Genomic DNA, 21,765 nt, shown 5'->3' with positions numbered 1-21,765 from the left:
TATCTTGCATGTTTAATTATGTTAATTATATTTCATTATTGATATCTTGCCTTACTTTAGTATTTATTATCTTGTGATTATGTGTGGGACTTCGCACGAATGAAAGGTAAGAAAGTATGTTTGCTTCCATTTTCAATATTCTTTGAATGATGATATGAGAATGTATGTGGGATTGGTTTTGAGACTTAGATTCTCTTATATCTATTTACCAACTAGGGTTGTGAGTTCGCCCATTATCTTGTTGAACTTACATGAGTATGCATCTAGACCCAAGTACATGAATGCTAGGTGTCTAGAAGTGTTTGGCTAGGTAACTTCATGAGTACTACTACCCTTTCGGTAGGGCTATTGAAGTCAGTTAACCCATAATGTTAGTGGCTGGGTCCTGAGTGTCAAGCAGGCCCACTATCATCATAGAGCGGTAGGGTTGCATATAATAGATAAGGGCTCCTGAGTGCTCAAGACCAGTAATCAACCCGTGAGAGGACATGAAGATTATCATGTTCATTATATGTGGATGACCATTGGGTTAATCAATGGGATCCAACAGATGCCTCCTGTTGAGGATTTCATTCATAAGTGGGAAAGTATCGAACCAAAAGGGCACTAGGCATGAGGGGAGATATTGAATACTGAACCGAGTTGGTTGGTGCCATAGAGAAAGTATCTATACCGCATGTAGTATGAGACCATATGACTTTGCACTGGGCTAGGGTTATCCTTGACACATGCCAAATCTCATACCAAATGGTGACATGAGAGAGTGATGACCTATACCCCAATGATGGCTTGACAGGACTTTACCCAACAACCGTGGAGAACCCAATAGACATCTCTTGTTGAGGGAGAGTGACTGAGACCGCCCAAAGGAGAAGGAGATTGGTGTACAAACTTAATGCGTGTCTACCATTGAGACCTCAAGATAGAGTTAAGAGCATAATATTATAATCATTTATATATCATATCATTATCATCAATTACATTATCAATATTCATGCTATATATGTGGTGTGGAATCTTGTGACGAATGCATGATATGATGTTGAGTTGACCTCACTGAGTTCTGTTGAACTCATTCCTTTTTATATGTCTGTTTCTATTAAAATATACTGCAGGTTATGAGGACCCCTTCCAAGTGGAGAATTCGTCGCCGGCAGACTTTCTTGAAGGAGTGACTAAAGAAGATGTAGATTTGCATGAAGCTTCATGCTTGTGCAAGGACTGTTTTTATGGGGTTGGATTCCGTTAGGGAATCAATTTAGTTTAAATTCCGCTACAACAAACTATCCTTCCTTCAACTCTGATGTCCATTTTGATTAACTTTAGATAATGAATGATTGTATATTTTTGATAATTCAGATTTGATATCTTTATATTTGAATTTGATTTATTCTTGTCCTCATGTGTTGTATGGAATTGTCACCTAACCTAGGTCTTGCAGTGTATCACCCTATGGGTATTCTGGTATGACAGGATCCAGCTGGGTGGGGTGTGATAGTCATTGTTGGCAATTAAATACAATGCGTTCTAAGAGTACATGAGTTATACTGAAATGAAGGTCCCATAGAAGGCTTTGGGCATTTGTTATATTTTTAGAGGTTGATTAACACTATTACAATAGTTTTGAGTGTTTTTGAGAAGATTAAGTGTTTTGGGTGAAGCAAAGATTCCTTAGAATGGTGGATTTCACAAGTCACTGCAAAAGGGTCATTTTGGATGAATTTTTGAGTAGTCATCCAATTATTTTATGGGTTCGACTTCAACTATAAAAACGTAGTTCATAAAGTTTTCTTTCCGACTCACTTTTTGGATTGTAATTCCAATATCAGACAAGGAAGTTATGAGGTTTCTCATGAGAGTGTGCGATATGAAAGCAAATCTAGGCAATGTAATATGAAATTTGGCTACTGTGATGAAATTCGGTCTCAATGATGTAATCTACTTTCAGGGGTTCAAAAATAATTTTTAAGAGTTTTAAGGTCTTTGTGAAATAAGTTTTACATCTCAAGGAGGAAAGTGTAATCTTGAAAGACTAAATGATACAATCTAATGGTCATTAGAAGGATGTGGATGAAGATCCAATTTTGAGGGTTGACATTGATGCGCTTGATTTTCAAGTATCCATGATGGAAAAGATTCCATCATGTGCCTTTTGGTTGGTCGGGAGCATGAAAATGTGGTGCACTGCAAAGTATAATGATCAACATGATCTTGTGTATCGCAAATTGAAGGTGAGATTAGAAAAGATTCCATTCGAAATAATCTGGTGAAGGGTACTTTAATCTTACATCACTTAGAGGATCTAACGGCCCATAACTCACCTGCCTTTTTAAAGTGGATATCCAACGGTTGTGTGATTAGATTCTCTTTGGGACTCATCTAGAAGATGAAATCCAACGGTTCCTGCGCATCAACGTTCATTCTCTTTAAAAGCCCGAATTTGAGTGAAACAAAAGTGGGTTTTTGAGGTTTTTTGGCTTGTGAAGACTAAGAAAAACAAAGAGGAGAAGCCAAGAAGCAAGATGGGTCTAGAGAACAAGCTCGGATGCGTATTTTGGTGAAAACATTGAAGAAGAAGAGTGGTGATGCATTGTCTGGTAGACCTAGCCACATTGTGGTGTGTGGTGGACACGCCCTTGTGTAATTGATAACTACAGAATTATCTTGACCAACCTTTTCTTGAGTTAAAAGAAGTGTTACATTAAAGAGAATTTTAGAAGACACTGATTCACCCCCGCCCCTTCTCAAATGTCAACCTGGGAATAACACATTAATATTGATTGGAAGTTCTGATATTCCATGTTCCCAATTCTAACTTGAGAAAACTAAATTTTAGGCAAGGGAAGCCCGCGAAAAGGCCCTAGAGGAAATGAAACTAAAGCAGCATACTAGAAAATGGAATTTTACAAGTTTTATCCAGTACAAACACCTGATATTCTAGATAAATCCGACGGGAAGGTAATTTTCTAGTCCAAACTGCTCAATCTATTTATCTGGAGCACTTATTAAATGTGAAATGAATATGCCACCGGATGGTAGTTGCTAGAAGCAGGGTTTTTGTGTGTATAAATATTAAATGTGCCTACGGCAAGTTCTTAAATTTCCTAACTGGTTTGACTAAGCATAGTTCTAGTCTTCTAATTTTGTTACTATTCCAGTGTTGAATAAGTTGTATTTGCTTGGATATGTATTTTGTGTTTTACTCATTCAGTTGAAATTTGAAAATATATTCAAACTTTTTTGTGAATTGGAAATAATCCCTGCAATAGATTTCCTTGTGCCTACATGAAAAATCACTCTGTCACATCCTCCCAGCCGGTACCCTAACTGGCATACCCGAGAGTGTGATCCACAGCCCCGAAGATCAAGTATCGAGGAAATCATCCTCCCACATATACAATAACATAATCATAAACAGAAATAAATCAAGGTTTAATATTATAAACAAGGTTCAAAACAAGAAATGAACAATCAGTATTAATCGAGTGCGGAAAGATACCAGATATCCAATGATATCAAAAAGGAATGAAGTGAGGCGGAAACTCACTTTACCAAAAAAAACGGAACGTAGTATAAAAATCAAAAGGGATTACAACTGAAACAAATGTACTAAGAAATAAACTAAGATCAAGCGTCTTCAAGTTTATAGATAACGTCTTCATAAGTATGGACTTCATCAATCCAATGAATCCGTTCTAACTCTATGCCGTTCTCAAAAGTAGTACGCAGCTTGATCCGCCGGGGGATCATCAAAGTAATCTTGATCGTTGCCAGCACTTTGCGTGTAATATGCTTCATCAGCTTGTGCTTCGTTGTACTGCTCGTCATAGTATTATGTACCTGCAGGATAATCTAACAAAAAGAAATATACAACAGAAATGAGTTTCAAAGAAACTCAGTAAGGTAGTTAATCCATATAGATAACATGTGGCAAAACATAACATGATGCAATGCAGTATGAAACAAGTAATGTATGTATGCGTCTAACTCTATGTATGCTGGTCTCTATGGCAAACATGCTTTAAGTCATAGCACCGTACTTCTTTGGGAAGGTCCGCTCACATCCTCAACCATTTAAGATATCTTGGATTCTCTCACGGATCATTTCACCGGTCTTGAGCAGCCGGTTGGTAATGGGTCCTTCATCCCTTAGGACAAACCATGGCAGGGGGTTAAGTCAACACACTCTCTCACAACCATTTGGCATAAGTACTGGCGCATGTCAGGGAAAAGCCTAGCCCAATGCAAGTCATCTACTCAGTTACATCAACTCAGGTCCAGATACTTCCATTCCTCGCCATGGGCGATCCTTTCCGGTATCCTTTCCACTAGAGTCACGGATATTACTCGCCGGACTCATCAACCCTATTGGTTATCCACATATGGTAAACGGGAAGCTCTCATGTCCCCTCACGGATCATTTCACCGGTCTTGAATGCCCATGAGCCCAAGTCTAGCCATATGCAACCCTCCAATAAATGGCCCCCACAATGTGATTCCCGTCCTCTCACGGATCATTTCACCAGTCTTGAGCGCCTGTGAATCCCCATTGCTACCACGGGTCGTTCGGTCTCAATACCCTTCCGAATCGGGTCTGATATAACAGGGGTATATCCTAGCCAAACACTACTAGACATCCCTAGGTATGACAACCATTGATTCGGGAAAGTGTCGATGGGCAACCCCGGAAACATCCCATACTATTTCCGATAATGTCCAAGGAAAAAAGTGTCAAAAGGACACTTCCCAATCCCAAACCACACTTAAGCAAACACATTCTTAGATCAGTCATGACATCCACAACCAATAGTTCATCATATAAAAGAGAATGTAAAAGCAACATCGGATTAAGCAGTAATAAGTAATTCATATATCATGAATAATAAAAAGACAATATAAACAAGTGCTACTGTTCCCACAGTAGGAGATCAGAATTAAAGTACAACAACAGTAGGTAATCTCATAGTTTCATAAAGTAGAAACCAGAGAACAAGCAATCTATGTAGTTAAGGAATTAACTGTCCTTACCTTCTAACTTGAATGGAATCTTAAAGAATCAAGTATGATCTTGACTAAACCTGAGAAGACAGTCCTAAACAAGTGTACACAACATGTTAGGAAAGATGCATAAAGGAAAATATCATAAATCAATCGAAACAGACCAAGATTGAGGTTGCTGTACTCATTGGTCGATTGATTGGTCTGCTGGACCAGTCGACCAATGAGTCGACCAATGCAGACAGTGGCCTACAAGAATCCGAATTTTGAGAATCCAGAACCAAATTCGATGGTTCAAAAGGGTACAATTAAGAGGGGAATTATCATGGTAGTATTCTACGGTATAGAGGATATCAAATCATAACTCAAAACAAGTTCTCAAGTTACAACCTAGAAATCATGAGGTTAACCTAATTAGGGTTAACATAGGTTAGGAGGGAAAAATAGAAAGATTAAAGATAATGAACTAGGATATGAAAGAATTCAGATCTAGTAAAGAAAACATAATAATTGGGTTAACATGATCAACTAGGGGATTCCTGGGTTTAATTCAAGAGAATTAGGGTTTCACCCTTTTGGCTCCCTGGACAAATAATTGTGAGATTTGAATGAACAAAGACAAATCAAAACAGGAAAGTATAGATGATTAAGTTTTAGGTTAACACAAGGTCACCCAAAAAGGATTTCCCTTTCCCAAGGTAGGTTACCAAAAGTTCTCCAGACAATCACACAGGTTAGGGTTTCAAAGAATTAGGGTTAGGGTTTTCAAAGATTCCACTGGCTAAGGTTAAGATCATGATAATGATCATGAGTCTTAAAGAATATGGTGAGATCAGAGAATTGATGATTACAAGAATGCTTCATCACCTTTCTGATCTCAATGAAAACAGAATAAAAGAAAGAAAATCAGAGATAGAAGAGAGAGTGAGTGAGATCATACCTTTGCCGTAGAAAGGTGAAGAATTCTTCAAGTCTTTGTAAGAGATCAACAGAGAATGCAAGGGAATGGGTTAGATTAGGGTTCTAACTCGTTCCAGAGGCTTAGGAGGCAGAGGAGGCGGAGTATTCCCGAGATTAGACTTAAATAGAAGAGATAGGATTCAAATTTCAAAAACAGAATCAATTGGTCGATTGATTGGTCGATTGGTCCAATCGACCAATGAGTCGACCAATCAAGACAGCAACTTCAAAACAGGGAATTGAAGGCTCAGATCAAGTCCAAACATCAAGGGGTTTTGCACACCTCTAGAGTGACATACCTAGGAGTTAGAAATGCCTTTGAATCAATACAGAGACCACTCCAAGACCATCAACTAATCCAATCTTCATCCGGGTGCAGTTTCCACCATTGGGACACTAGCATCAACACTCATGGATTCCAATCCAGCCATCAAGTCTTCAACAGAAATGGACCAAAGATGACTTCTTGCCTGACTTCGGGTCACTGGACCTACAATAAATAGAGTTTTCGGATTAGGGTCAGGGCTGGGTTTCACACACTCAGATAAATATGTGGTGGTTATTATTTCTTGCTGCTCTCTTTGAGTCTAAAGCGCAATACTGCTTTTCGGTATCTGCTTGCACTTCAATATGATTATATATGTTTTACTACCATGATTGGTAAACTAGTTGAGAAATATAACTGTTCGTTCTTGTTTTCTGTTTCTACTGAAGAACATCTGATAAATAAGTCTAACAGCCATTGGAGATAGATAGCGAATACCACTCGTCCCCAGTTTATCTTCCATAGTCTTAGGTAGCCCCAGCCCCATCTTACTTAACAGTGAATTCACTTCACTAGTTTCTGTTCATTCAATATATTTACATTTCTATTCACTTATCCTCATCCCCTGTTTATCTTCTGTAGTCTTAGGTATCCCCAGCCTCAGATGTTCCTTTGTTTGCAGTCGTTGCGGCTAGTGGAGTTACATATTCTCCCCAGTTTTCTTGTATCATTAATGAGCATGGAACCAGTGTATTGGGTGCAACTGATGTTGTGGGTCGAGTGGCTTGATTCCTTATATCAGATGGTAATGTACAACTATTGTAACTCTTTTAAGTAATCAACTAGATTAGACTAGGAAAAGCTCTAACTTATCTGGGTTTGATTCTTTGCTTTTGAAGATAATGTTATATGATGTGTATGGAGATTGATTTGCTTCTATTTTGTAGAGGTGGTACAGACTTTGGCTTCTCTTCCAATAGGGTTGTAGAGGTGGTGCACTTGGCAACCATCCCCATCGCAAGAATTGGTATATATCAACCCAGCTAGGTGTCTTGGGTTATACAAGGCCTGGGGATGACATGTGGATCTTCTGGGTTGGTCCCTTTATTGGAGCTGCACCTGCTGCTGTTTACCAACAGATCATCATCAGAGACATGCCATTAGACTAGTTAACGGAACGGATTCAGCTCTGATACACCAGTATCCAAATCCAAATCCGATTAGAAAAACCACTATCTAAATCCGAATCCGAATTCGATGGAAATTTAGAAAAGGCATCCGAATTCAAATCCGGAACTTTATTGAATATCCAGTAATAATCCGATATGAGAAACTATCCGATTATTAATTGGTGATTGTCATTTTTAAAATTTTTATTTTTGATTTCCGGTTACCAACTACTAGTTTATGAATCCAATTATCAACACTTTTTTAGAGAAAATAAGGTTTAATATTTTACTCTAACATAATACTTTATCATCCATTTTTGAATCAGATTATAATTCATTTCCAAGGAAAAAATGTTGAATACTTTACTCTATCCAAATATTATCTGATCCGATAAGCAATTATCCGAATCCAAATCTTGTTGCTTAGCGGACGGATATTGATATTTTCCAGTAAGAAAAATTCTGGATATGGACACCCTTAAACGAATACGAATGAGAGTTCGGAGGCAGATTTTGGCTATCCATTTACAAGTCATTCAAGTCTATGGCTTAATTAGAGTCCTGCCTATCTTCAAAAAAAAAAAAATTATTAAGATAAATTAATCTCATCTCTCATGCTAGTAATTTTTTTTCATGGAAAATTTCTCTCATGGTGTCTGTGTCACATCCACCCAGCCGGTACCCTAACTGGCATACCCGAGTGTGTGATCCACAACCCCGAAGATAAAGTATCGAGGAAATCATCCTCCTACATAGAAAATAACATAATCATAAACAAGGAATAATCAAGGTTTTAATATTATAAAAAAAATATCCAAATCAGGAAATGAATAAATAATATAATTAGAGTGCGGAAAATGATACCAGATACCCGAAGATATCAAAATAGAGTAGAGAGAGGCGGAAACTCACTCCACAGATACAGCGGAAAAGTAGTGCATAAGTCTAAAAAGAACTACAATGATTCTAAAGAAAAGTAAGGAAAGAAGATCAAACAAAACTATAAGTTTTCTATCCTATAGATGACATCTTCAAAATAGTGGACTTCGTCAGTCCAACATAAATGTTCCATCTCTACATTACGTCTAATCGTAGTACGCAACTTGATCGCTTGAGGGATCATCAGGGTAATCTTGATTGTCGCCAACACTTTGCGTGAAGTACGCTTCATCTTACTGTCCTTCATAGCAGTCAGTACCTGTAGGATAATCTAACAAAAAGATTGTACAGAAAGGAATGAGTTTCGAAAGAAACTCAGTAAGGCAAGTTAACTCATAACAACATAAATAACATGCGGCAAGTCATAACAAGATGCAATGTAGTATGAAACAGATAATGTATGTATGCATCTAAACTCTATGTATGCTGGTCTCTATTGGCAGACATGCTTTAAGTCATAGCACAGTACTTCTTTGGGTAGGTCAATCACACAACGCCTTTTGGTAGTGGGTCCGGCATCCCTCGGGACATTCCATGGCTGGGGGTTAAGTCACCGCTCTCTCACATCACCATTGGTTTAAGTACTGGGCGCATGTCGAGTTTAAACCTAGCCCAATGCAAGTCATCTACTTAGTTACATCAACTCAGCTCCAGATAAGTCCATTCCTCCCCTCTCGAGATCCTTTCCGGTATCATTCACACTAGAGTCAGCGTATTCCCTCTCAGACTACGGACTCATCAACCTTATTGGTTATCCACATATGGTAAACGGGAAGCTCTCATGTCCTCTCACGGATATAACTCACCAGTCTTGAGCGCCCATGAGCCCAAGTCTATCCATATGCAACCCTCCAATAAATGGCCCCCACAATATGATTCACGTCCTCTCATGGGTTGGTTACCGGTCTTGAGCGCCCATGAATCACATTGCTACCACTGGTCGTTTGGTCTCAATACCCTTCGGATTTGGGTCTAATATAACGGGGACATCCTAGCCAAACACTGCTAGACAATCCTAGGTATGATAATCAATGATTTGGGAAAGCGCCAATGGGCAACCCCAGAAACATCCCATACTATTTCCGGTAATGTCCAAGGACAGAAGCGTCAAAAGGACACCATACCTAATCAAACACATTCTCAGATCAGCCATGTCATACACAATCAACGATTCATCATATAAAAGAGAATATAAAGTCATGATCTAATCATTAAACAATATAGTAATAAGCAATTCATATAAGCTTGAATAATGAAAAAGAAAACATAAGTGAAGTGCTACTGTACTTACAGTAGTACATCAAAAGTATAAAGTACAAGAACAGTACATAAACTCAGAGTTTCATAAAGTAGAAACTCAAGAGTATGCGATCTATGTTATTATGAAATAACTGTCCTTACCTTGATTATCGCCGAAGATAAACCAAAGATCAAAGAGAGAGAGACACCAAACTTGGCAAATAGACTCCTAACAAACATAGATACAACATTAGGAAAGATACCTAAAAGATCAGAGAGCAAACGAATCGAATCAGGAAAAAAACGAAGCTACTGCCTCCTTTGGTTGAGTGCTTAGTCTACTGACCAAGTCAACCAAGCAGTCAACCAATCGAGTCAGTACGGAATTGCAGAAACTAGATTGGTCATAACTTCTTCGTTTGAAGTCGGATTGATTCGAAATTTGAAGGGGAACTTCCTAGAATGTATTAGAACTATATGGGAAGGTAAAATTATCAAGTCATGGTCAAAAGATGGGTTCTTGATTTGCACCAAGAAACTAGGGTTTCAACCTTTATGGCTCTCATGAAAAGGTTATGATCACAGGATGAAAGGGAATGATTGCTATCAAGAAAATATCAAGAAAATAACAAGAAAAATCATTAAAAATCAAGTTTAGATTAACAGAAACATTGCCCATGAGGTTTCCCTCGCATGGGAGGTTACCAAAGGTTTCCAGAAAGATCATACAAGGTCAGGGTTTCCATAAATTAATCAGGCTAGGGTTAAGATCATGACGATGATCATAGATCTCAAGGAATAGAATGAGATCACGAAGGGATGGTTGCAAAAATGCAGCATCTTCTTCCTAATCTCAATCAAGAACAAGATTAAAGAAAAGAAATTCGTAATGTCGAAGTGATTACTAACCTTGAATTGGCATATCAGAGATGAGAGGCTTCAGATCTGCAGAGGAATCGTTCAAATCACCAGAGAGAGTTTCGGAGATGTCTTCTCACACTCAAAAAGTGTTTAGGAAATAGTCGTAACTAAAAAACACGAATTAGGGTTTAAATAAAAGTGAAAAACCCTAAAATTGCATTTTCTTGGATTTAGAAAACCTTTGGTCGAGTGCTTGGTCGACTGGCCCAGTTGACCAAGGAGTCGACCAAGTAAAACAGCAAGGCCAACATAGGGAAATGGAGGATCAAATGGGCTCTAAACCTCAAGGGCTTTTGCACACATATCAAGTGACATACCTAGGGTATAGAAATACCTTCAAACCAAGTCAGATAACACTCCAAGTCCTTCAACTAATCTCATCTTCAGATAGGTGCAGCTTCCTTTCCAAATCTGCACAGACTTCCAAGATTTGAACTCCACCATCAATATCCATGGGTTCAGAGTCAAACACCATGTCTTCTACTGAGATGGCCCACAGTTGGCTTCTTCCTTTACTCCGGGTCTTCGGACCTACAAATAACCGGGTTTCGGGTCAAGGTCCAGGGTTAGGTTAGGGTTGGGTTTCACATCTGGAGTCGTAGCTTCTCTGTTTTCTGTGTTGGAAATTATTATGTCAATCTAAGGAGGGTGTATCCAGTGGAAGTGTGGTCATAGTTTGGTATTCTTCGGTTTGACATGGGAATAAATCTATTCTTCTTATCTTTTCAATGGGGACTTGTGTCAAAGTTCGAATCCCCTCAGGGCTATGGGTGAAGCCCCACCTAATATTTTGTAATACCACATTCCCCAATATATAAAATCGCCTCTTCCAAAAACAGATTTAAAGGTAATAAATGTTGCGTTCATACTCGCAAGTGCATGAGGTTGCCCAAGTAATATAGTGAAAGAAGGGATAATGTTCCCACAAGGATCGAATTGATCCAATCATGTACTAACTTCTAAAATACTTATAGTTATCTAGTCAATCAAATTGGTAAAAATTAACTAAAATCTAACTACTAACTACTAACGAAAACATGAAACAATTAATTAAGGAAGCTTCAATTTAACCAAGCTATGTCATAAATTATCATTTTCTCCCTCCCTCAAACAATGAATTTAATTTCTACCCTTATCGACGAGATTCTCTAAATTAGATTACCTCACATATTACAAATGAGGGTCTCTAACATATCAAACCCTTTCTACCAATTATGTCTGAAAATATCAATTTAATATCCTACATGAGACACAAGAAACCCACAAACAATGTAAAATAAACCACCTAACCTATGACGCATTAGATGTTATTTATCATCCTTCAACCTTAGGTCTAGTGTGCATTCTCCATTGTTATATGTATAAAAACATACCACAAATTCATGAATGTTGATCAAGCATTCAGACATTAATAACAAAATTAAATAAAACAAAGGAGATGATTGAATTGCATGAAAGGAAAAAATCAATAATTTAATTTATGTAAAGATCCATAGAAAACAAAATATCTAGTTTGTAACTTTAGTCATGATCGGGAAGACGATGAGGTGGTGAAACTTGATAATAAGGAGATTTATCAGAATGATTCTTTTAGGTAACTAGGTTCAATCATAACTAAAAGAGGTGATATAGAGGATGGTGTTTCACAAAGAATTAAAATAGGGTAGATGAAATGGAGAGGTGTGTCTGGGGTCTTGTGTGATCGACGTATTCAATTAAAGCTTAAAGGAAAATTCTATAGGACCATCATTCGACCAACTTTGATGTATGGTGTAGAGTGTTGGGCTGTTAAAAAAATCATATAGATAAACCCCATGCAACAGAAAAGAGGATGCGAAGATGGATGAGTGGCAAAACTAGGAAGGATAAGATAAGGAATGATCATATTACAGTTGGTCTGGGAGTTGCTCTCATAAGTGATAACCTTTGAGAAAGTCATTTGAGGTGGCACGACCATGTTTAACGGAGACCTATAAATGCCCCTGTATGGAGAAGTGATATAATTCAAATTGAAGGAACTAGAAGAGCTAGGGGTAGACCTAAGATAACTTTAAGAGAAGTGGTGAGAAATGATATGTGTGAAATCCCCCGGATTTCTAACCCTTTAACCCTTGATTTCAAGATTGTGAACCCGAGCGTCGAGTTGGCGACAAATGTGAGCCATTCAAGTCGAGCTCGAAGGTTAGAAAATGAACCCATTGCTGGTGGATGGGCCTTATGATGACACAGACAACTCTCATAGAGTTTAAGAGAAGAGAGAAGATCAATCACGATGGTGTAAAAATGGTGATTTTGGAACATTTGTAGACTGACGATGGAGTGTCCGATTTACAAGATTAAGGTATCCAAATGAAGATCGTCGAAAGACCTTTCCATTAAGCCAAAAATCACCAAAATCGGAGTTCAGATGGGGGTACAATCATGGACCGGTCGGTTGGGCCGGTTGGGTGACCCAACCCCCCACCCCTTTTTTCAGTTACGGGACAGAATCAGGATTTCGAGTTTTAAAATCCTATTTTAAGTTGTAGCTCACCTCTAAACGCATTTTTTATGCTAGAATGAGGCGGAGGCTTTGGGAAGAGGAGAAACCAAGGAGAAGAGTAGATCCCATCCAATCAAAGGTGCTCTGCGACTCGGATCTTTGTGAGAACGTTAAGAAATGTTAGAATTTTTAAACCCTCCTCTTTAAACACAGTTTTGTAAGACTTTCTCTTCTCTCTAATTGTTAGATCTTGAAAAGGAAGAGTGTTAAGTATCTTGAATGCTCTTCAATTCTTGTTTTATTATTCCTTTCTAGTATAAGAGATAATGGTGCGAATCCTTGCGAGAGATTTTGCTTTTTGACTCTTTGAGACGTCCATGGGCGATTTAAGAGAGCCAATTTGGGGCTTTTTTATCTAAATCGAATTGAATAAAATTGAAGGTATCCGTAGGATCCTTTACTTCCAATTAGACTTTTGCAAAGTTCTGTTTCGATTCGACATCGAATCGATGGCGAAATAGAGACCATTCACTAGTGAGCTTGAAAACTATCCTTTTTAACCTAGTGGTCAGAATTGCATTTTCGTGGGAAGATTTTGAGATATCTTTTGAAACACAAATTGGCTCAAATTTATGATTATTAATCCTCTTGCATGAATAGGTTTATTTATCTTTTAGTCACCAACTTGTGGGAGTGAGCTCTTAGACTTTGGAAAAAAGAATCAAGTGAAAGGTGAGGAATAACTAACCATGTTATACTTATTAATTGTTGCTATTTTAATTTCTCTTGTTGATATAAATTGCTGTAAATTCTATTTATCATGATATGCTTGTGTGTGACGCGTGAATGGAAGGTAAGGTTAATATTTGAATATTTCTCTTTGCTGTTGAATCCTAAATTATTGATATGAAATGGTATGATAAAGTAGGAGATGAAAGAGGTGGAATGATATTATTATCCTTACCTTGTATTTTCTACTAGGGTTGTGGGTTCGCCCATTACCCCAGTAACCTTATGTGATGGTATTAAACCTAAATGCATGATTTATAGGTGTCTAGAAGTATTGGGCTAGGAATCCTTTTGAGTACTACTACCCTTCCGGTATGGGTATTGAAATAGGTTAACCCGTGATGTCAGTGGCTGGGTCCTATCAGCATCAAGCAGGCCCACTGTCATCATGAGATGGTAGGGTTGCATATAATAGATAAGGGCTTATGGGCACTCAAGACCAGTAACCAACCCGTGAGAGGACATGGAGAGCATCCTGTCCATTATATGTAGATGATCATAAGGTTAAGGGTCAACGTAGTCCGAGTTGGTTGGTGCCATAGGATACAATAACTCTAGGTGGAAAAGATATTGAACTGAGTTGGTTAGATAGGGGAAGTATCCGGACCATATGTAGTACGAGATCGTAGGACCTTGCATTGGGCTTTGAGTAATCCTAACATGCGCTAATTTTCATACCAAACGGTGATGTGAGAGAGTGGTGACGTATACCCCAGCCACGGATTGATGTGACTTGACCCAACAACTGCGGAGAACCCAATAGACATCTCTTGTTGAGGGAGAGTGAATGAGACTGCCCAAAGGAGACTGGTGTATTGACTTAATGCGTGTCTACCATAGAGACTACATGATAGAGTTAAGAACATCATATCATCATCATGCATCTGTTTGTTTATATTATAAATTACATGGTTATCTTATGAATTATGATGTGGAAATTTGATGAATCTATGACATGAATGTTAGTTACCCTCATGACATGAAGGTTATTAGGACCCCACTTTCGTTGAGGATCCTTTGTTGGGTGGTTACCAGGAGGGAATGATCAAAGAGGACGTGAATGCACATGAGGCTTCGTGTTCATGTCAGGATTGCTCTTATGGAGTCGCCTTCCATTAGATATTTCCTAAGACTATTTCTTCTGTTGCAGACTTTCTTTCTTTCTTAGAACTTTGATGTTTAGCTTTTGACTTAAAGGTTTGGACAACTATAACTCTTTTATTGAACTTGATTTATTCTTGTCCATTTAATCATGCTATATCATGTGTTGTATGGATTTGTCACTTAACCAAGGTCTTGCGGTGTATCACCCCTACGGGTATTCGGGTGTGACCGGATCCGGCTGGGTGGGGTATGACAATATGCATAGCTTAAGCATTGTATCTAGCGTGGCCTCAATAGAACTGATTGGAAGGCAAGAATCCATGTAGTCGACCCCATTTAGTTGGGACAAGGCTTATTGTTGTTGTTGTTGAAAGATCCATCTACACTCTAGCAATAGAAATTTAGAATATCATGAGAAAGGAAGAAGACAAGAAGAAGAAGTCAGGGAAAACATCTCTCTAGGTGTTTGAAGAAACAAACTCGAGTATTCTGGCCTCCAAGCTCTCTCTCCAAAACATCTCCAGTAGATCCTCTCTCCCAAAAACATCCTTCAATATCCTCCAAAATTTGTTCCAATAGTTGGAGTTTCCTTCCCTTGTTATTAACTAATTTTCTAATCTAACTCAACTGAGGAAGTGCTTGGCTAGGAGGCATATAAATTGCACTAACTTCAAGAGCGCAAATACACGACTTCATATTGGATGTGATGAGCAAAAAGTCATGAACAAAATCAGATTGGACATCCGATGACTACCCAATGAAGGACTTGATCGAAACTAGACAGAGCACAATCAAAACAGGATTTTCCCTCTTCTTTCTCTATTTTGGGATTTTTTGGTTTTTTCTTCTTTCATCACACTTCAAACTCCATAATTGGAACGTAGAAAGATGCACAGGATGTCAGTTTCTTAACTCCTAAAAGCCTCCATAACCAAGTCTACTATAGATGTGCCCAAAATGCCCCTGCAACTTGTTTGATAAGATTCCTCCATTGATTTTCTTCTATAAATAACCTATTGAAAAACAGAAATAATTAGTCCAAATTAGAATAGGATAGGGAAAATATAAAATTATCATACTCAAAGAGAGGGTATCCAATATTCCTTTTCATGCAAAATATTAGGGTAAAATGATAACAAAATAAATATAAAATAGTTGCAAACACATGAAAATATAGGCATAATTGTTCAAAATAATATACATGAAAGCGCCTATCAAATTACTCTAAATTTAGGAGTTTGCTAGTCCTCAAGCAAACATCAGAATCAAACAAACCCTCATCTAAATTCAATATTTAATCTTAGCCAAGTTTAACTATAATTCGAAGAAAAGTATAAAATAGGCTAAATAAGATATGAGTATATATCACAAAAGTATCAGACTTTGACCCCTATGTGTATGTAATCCTTAACCAATTGAGTGTATGCCTGTTGAGACCCCAAATTCAACCTACAACTCCCTAGTCCAAGGACAATTCTCTGATGTCCAGCCTATCATCCTTCTCTCTACTAATGAAGATGAAACATTTATTTATGATCAAGAGGGCTTGTGAAGATGGAAATGATGTCGAGAAGGACTAACAGGATAAAATACATACATGCAGATGACCACATTAAAGCACATCTTCTTCTTTTTTTCGGCGACAACATTACCCCCCAAGAAGCCACCCAAAACATGTCCTACACCCATAACATGGCTCTCAAAAAATCTATCCAAGTGTTTTCCAGGAAAATCCATTCACGATGCTTTAACCCTCACCATGCTTTTAAAATTCCAAATCATATTAGGTCTATTCAAGGGATCACATCACTCTAGGAATTTGAAGTAGCTATCTCCGGAGTTCCAGCCTTTAAGCTCTCTCTCCAAAATGTCTCCAGCTGCTCCTCTCCCAAAAGGGTCCTTCAATATCCTCCAAAATTCGTTCCAGTAGATGGAGTTTCCTTCCCTTTTTATAAACTAATTTCCTAATCTGACTCGACCAAGGAAGTGCTTGGCTAGGTTGTGCATAAATCACATTGATTTCGAGGGTTCAAATCCCTCCGTTGGATTTGAAGAGCAAGAAGTCACAAACCTTCTGTCCAAAAACCAGCTCGATTGAATTGGATGTTTGATAATCACCCGATGAAGGTTTGATCGAAACTAGATAGAGCACACTAAAAAAAGGGCATTTTCCCTCTTCCTTCTATATTTTGGGATTTTTTTTCCCCCCTCTCTCTCTCTCTCTTTCCTTCTTTGATCAAACTTCAAACTCCAGATTTGGAAAGTAGAAAGATTTGCATCATGTGGGTCTCTTATCTTCTAAAAAGTCTCATTAACCGACTCTTTTATTGATGTGTCCAAAATGCCCCTGCAACTTGTTTGGTAAGTCTGCCGCTGATTTTTCTTTCATAATTAACCTATCAAAAAGCAGAAATATTTAGTCTAAATCAAAATAGGATAGGAAAAATATAAAACTATTATAATTATAGTAACTCAATGAGAGAGTGTTCAATATTCCTTTGCATGCAAAATATTAGGGTAAAATAACCCGGAGGGGTGGCTCAGTTGGCAAAGCCCAACGCTTCCACATAAGAGGTCAGAGTTCGAATCCCTCGGGGCCAAGGGCGAAGCCACCGCCTATATTAATTATATAAAAAGCGCCTTGAGGATGTAGTTGTGGTGCGCAAAAGCTGGCCCGGATGAACCTCATTCCAAAAAAATATTAGGGTAAAATAATAACAAAATAACTATAAAATAGTTGCGAACATATGAAAATACAGCCATTAATTATTCAAAATAATATACATGTAATGCACAAATCATTAAGAAATGGTGATTGGGGCCGTGGTTGAGTTTATTGTTCCCAAGCAAACCAGAGGAATTGGTAAATTTTCTTTATCCTTCTTTGTTTTATAGTCATAAGTTCTGAGTAGAGAAACCATTTCAGTGGTTTATCATCTGTAGATTATGTCTCTCCGTACGTCAGAAATGCTTGGTGAAAGTGATTTTTGATTGATCTGGATATCTTGAGTGCTAAGAAATATTTTTAGTGGTTAGTCATTTGTAAATATATGTTTTGCTGTGTTGGAATCATCTTAATACAGTTGAAATACTTGGTACAAGTAATTTTTCATTAATCTGGATTTGGTGAAGTGCTTTATCATCTGTAGATTATATATTTTACAATGTTGGAATCCTCTCGATACAGCAGAAATACGTAGTCAAACTGTTTTCCCGTTAACCTGGAGAATCTGAGCACAATAAATCGTTTTCTATCTGCAGATTACATGTTATTTGGTTGTGTTGGAATCATATGAAATCACTAGTAAGTATCATCAAAAGTGTTTCCTCATTAACCTAGATGTCTGGCACTGGGAGGTATGAATACCTTTTCTTTTGGGTTATCCAATATTTCTCTTAATATTTTGACTGGTGACATTATGGAAAGGCTTGACTTGCAACAGTTTTCTATTCTATTGTTCCTGATCTTTACCAAGATCACTCTAACAATATTACCAGACACAGTGAATCGCATCTTCCTGCTGCTTCTTGTTTTTGCAGATTTTAATTATTGGCAATTCTAGTTGATATAAGCTATGTGGTCCCATATGCATCTGTCATAGCTTGATTTCAAATTCAAAGCATGTACAAGGTATGGTTCGTGGTTGGCAAACTTAATTTGGTATTGAAGTCTATATCTAAGTTAATCTTTATTTTCTTTTAAGAGAAAGAAGGAATAACATATTGAACTGGTACTTCATTTTCTCAGCAAATGCCTGATGAACCTCCGGATTCTTGTTATATGTTTTGTATATTTACAAGTACTGCATTTTGGTTTTGTTCAAGAAAGTGAAGTGCCACTTATCATTATGATTAGAGAAAAGTGAGTCATATGAACTTTAACATTGTTCAGTTTCATTACACTTGGAACTTGGAAGGTCTACTATAGTTGAAGCATTTTTACAAAATTGTTGTTTCTTCCCAGTCATTAGAAAGAGTGACTTTTTGTTTGCCTAATGAGTTAAAATAATGATTGCAAACCAATTGGTTGAACCATCGTCAGTTTGATTTATCCCATTTGGGACCAGAGCGAGAGATCCACTGAAGTCCCTTGAGCACAAAGGAATTCGACAGTTATGGAAAGGAACGTGATTCTGCCAGATTAAGGATGAGCAATCAGTTCTAAGAAGGAAATGGCAACTAAATTGATTAGGGGAAGAAAACCCTAAGATCGTACGAATACCAATGAGGTTCGTGAATTGATCCAACGGTCGGAAATAGGAGGCAAATCATATATAAGCAAAGGATCAATGCAGAAGAGAAGGTAATTGAATTGTTTCCCTCCATTTCATCTTTCAATTAAGTTCAGCAACTCGCCAGAACTCTTTGGTGGTGCTTTTATTGATTTAACCACTGGAGGTGGCTTCACGACCGACGAGTCGGCCCACATCTGACGTTTGTTTTATAGGCCTTCGATGGTTGGACAATTTCTAGACGCATCATTTGGCGTCATCTGTGGAAAAAAAATTCAAAAAAGTTATGGTAGACACCAGATCAACGATTTTGAGAAATCAGAATCGGGTTTGTCCACCACCTCGAGGTGGGAATCCAATCCCTTCATATGGAGATCCGTTATGACTGATCAAGGAACAAGAAGAAGAAGAAGTAAATAGTGGTGGGTGCTTGGACGGCCAATATGGAGAGAGACAAATTATCCTAGCCATCCAAGAGAAATGAATCAAATCAACAATAGATGAACCAAATGCAGGCTCAATTCCTTGAGATGAAATGCTACTAAGAATGATGGCCACGCTTCTGGGGGCCCCAAGGAACCCGAATCTTTACAATCAAGAAGAGCAAGAAGGCGGGCTTGAGGAACTAGGAGGAGGGCTTCGCATGCTAGAAGACATTCGCCAGTAGGAGAGAGGAACTTGGCTGAGGGACAAAATTTTTGGCAACCTCCCGACAAAAACCCAATGCAACATGAGAGAGAAGAAGTTGAAGGCAAACGTTTGGGAGTGCAAAGAACAGGAGAACTCTTTCGAAGAGGTGAGGCCGCTTTGCAAGACCGATCACAAAGCAGTCAAATAGGGACTCTCACAAGGTTTGAAAGGGGGGTTCGAACACATTCCAACACATCACGTCATTCTGACGAAGGAAGTGTTAGAACACCCAGTGCTAGGATTGCTCAAATTAATAGGGAATTGATTAATATAAACCAAAAGCTAGGACAACTCACGAAGGGAAAGAAGACAGACAACATTTACTAATCATCAGGAAAACCCTGTTTCTCAATGCGATTGCTAGGTACAAATTTCCCCTCAATTTTAATCTCTGTTTGACGGATGTGGTGACCCAGTGGCCCACATAAGTTATTACCTACAAACAATGGAAGTGGCCAGAAATTCAGACGAGATTTTATGTAGGCTATTTGGATCTTCTCTTACAGGAGCAGCACAAAAGTGGTTTTTAAACTTACCATCGGGAGCAATAGTTGGGTTCGATGAATTAGCCTGAAAGTTCATCGATCGGCTTCAGAGTGACATACAAGCAAAAAAGACCGAAGAGACTCTATTCACCATAAAACAAGCAAAGAATGAATCTATTCAAGATTACTTGTAGAGGTTCAATAAGGCGACGATGGAGATCGAAAATCTAAATGAACAAGTAGAAAAAACAACTCTTTTTACAGGAATTTGCAGTAGGCGCCTCTTGGATTTGCTACTATAGGATATGCAAACCATGTATGCCAAACTAGTCTAGAGGTGAAAGAAATCCTTGATGCCTAACAAGGAGAAGCAAAGATAGCCAGTAAGGAACAAAAGGCTCTTAAGAAAAGGGCAAGATTTGAAGGGACAAAACAGTGATCAAGGAAACAATGGACGATCCAATTGGAGGCAGCGATCTCCTGATCAAGCAAAATACACACCATTGAACGCTTGACGGTCAAAAATTTTGATGCAAGTCAAGGATTGGGACATTCTGATATGGCTGCCGAAGATGGTATCTAAGCCCCAGGAGAGAAACAAGAACAAGTATTGCAGATTTCACAGGGATTACAGACATTACACCGATGATTGCAGGTATCTGAAAGCTGATATCCAAATATTAATAACTCAAGGCCATCTTGCCAGTTATGTGAAGCAAAAGGAAGATGATCGAGAGGGGAGAACCATAGGAGAAAAAAGGAGGGAACGATCGAGAGCAAGGCTCGCAGGCCTGAGACTTCCAAAACAAAAAAAGGAAAGGAGGTAGTCAGGGCAAGTTGATCCCCAATTTTAACCATTTTCAAAGGATCAAAGCCCGAGTCTCTCAGAAGACTGAAGGCATGATCTAAATTTGTGGGATCAAGAAGAGGAAAAGACCTGGTTCACAAGAAACAATCACTTTCTTTGAAGAAGATGAAAGATTAGTATGTACTCCTCATGATGATGCGGAAGTTGAAATCGGTCATCAGGAGGTTCACCGAGTACTTGTTGATACAGGATCTTTCGCTGATCTTCTATCTTTTGAAGCCTACCAAAAGCTGAAAATGGAAGAAGATTTGATGGAGCCAAGTTTGACGTACTTATAAGGATTTGTTAGATCCTCAGTAGTAGCTGAAGGAAAGTCAAGACATACTCGAAGGAAGTGACGATTTGGGTCAACTTCTTGATCGTTCGGGAACTACCACTGTATAACGTGATTCTCAGAAGGGCAGCCCTAACCAAGTTTGAAGTTGTAGTGTCACCAAGACATATGAAAATAAAGTTTCCGACAAGTAATGGCATTGGCGAAATGGCCTTAGATTAGAAGACTTCCTAACAAGGTTACATCTCATACCTAAAAGACAAGAGTGGGCTGAGGAAGGCTGTGGCCATGTCTATTGAAGTTTGAGATGATCGGGACAAAGAAACAATGCAAAGACCCAAACTCGTATA

The sequence above is a fragment of the Hakea prostrata genome, chromosome 2, assembly GCF_041222555.1.
Source record: "Hakea prostrata isolate BN-2017 chromosome 2, UWA_Hpros_2, whole genome shotgun sequence".
NCBI classification, from domain to species: Eukaryota; Viridiplantae; Streptophyta; class Magnoliopsida; order Proteales; family Proteaceae; genus Hakea; species Hakea prostrata.
Note: the sequence above shows the minus strand (reverse complement) of the source record.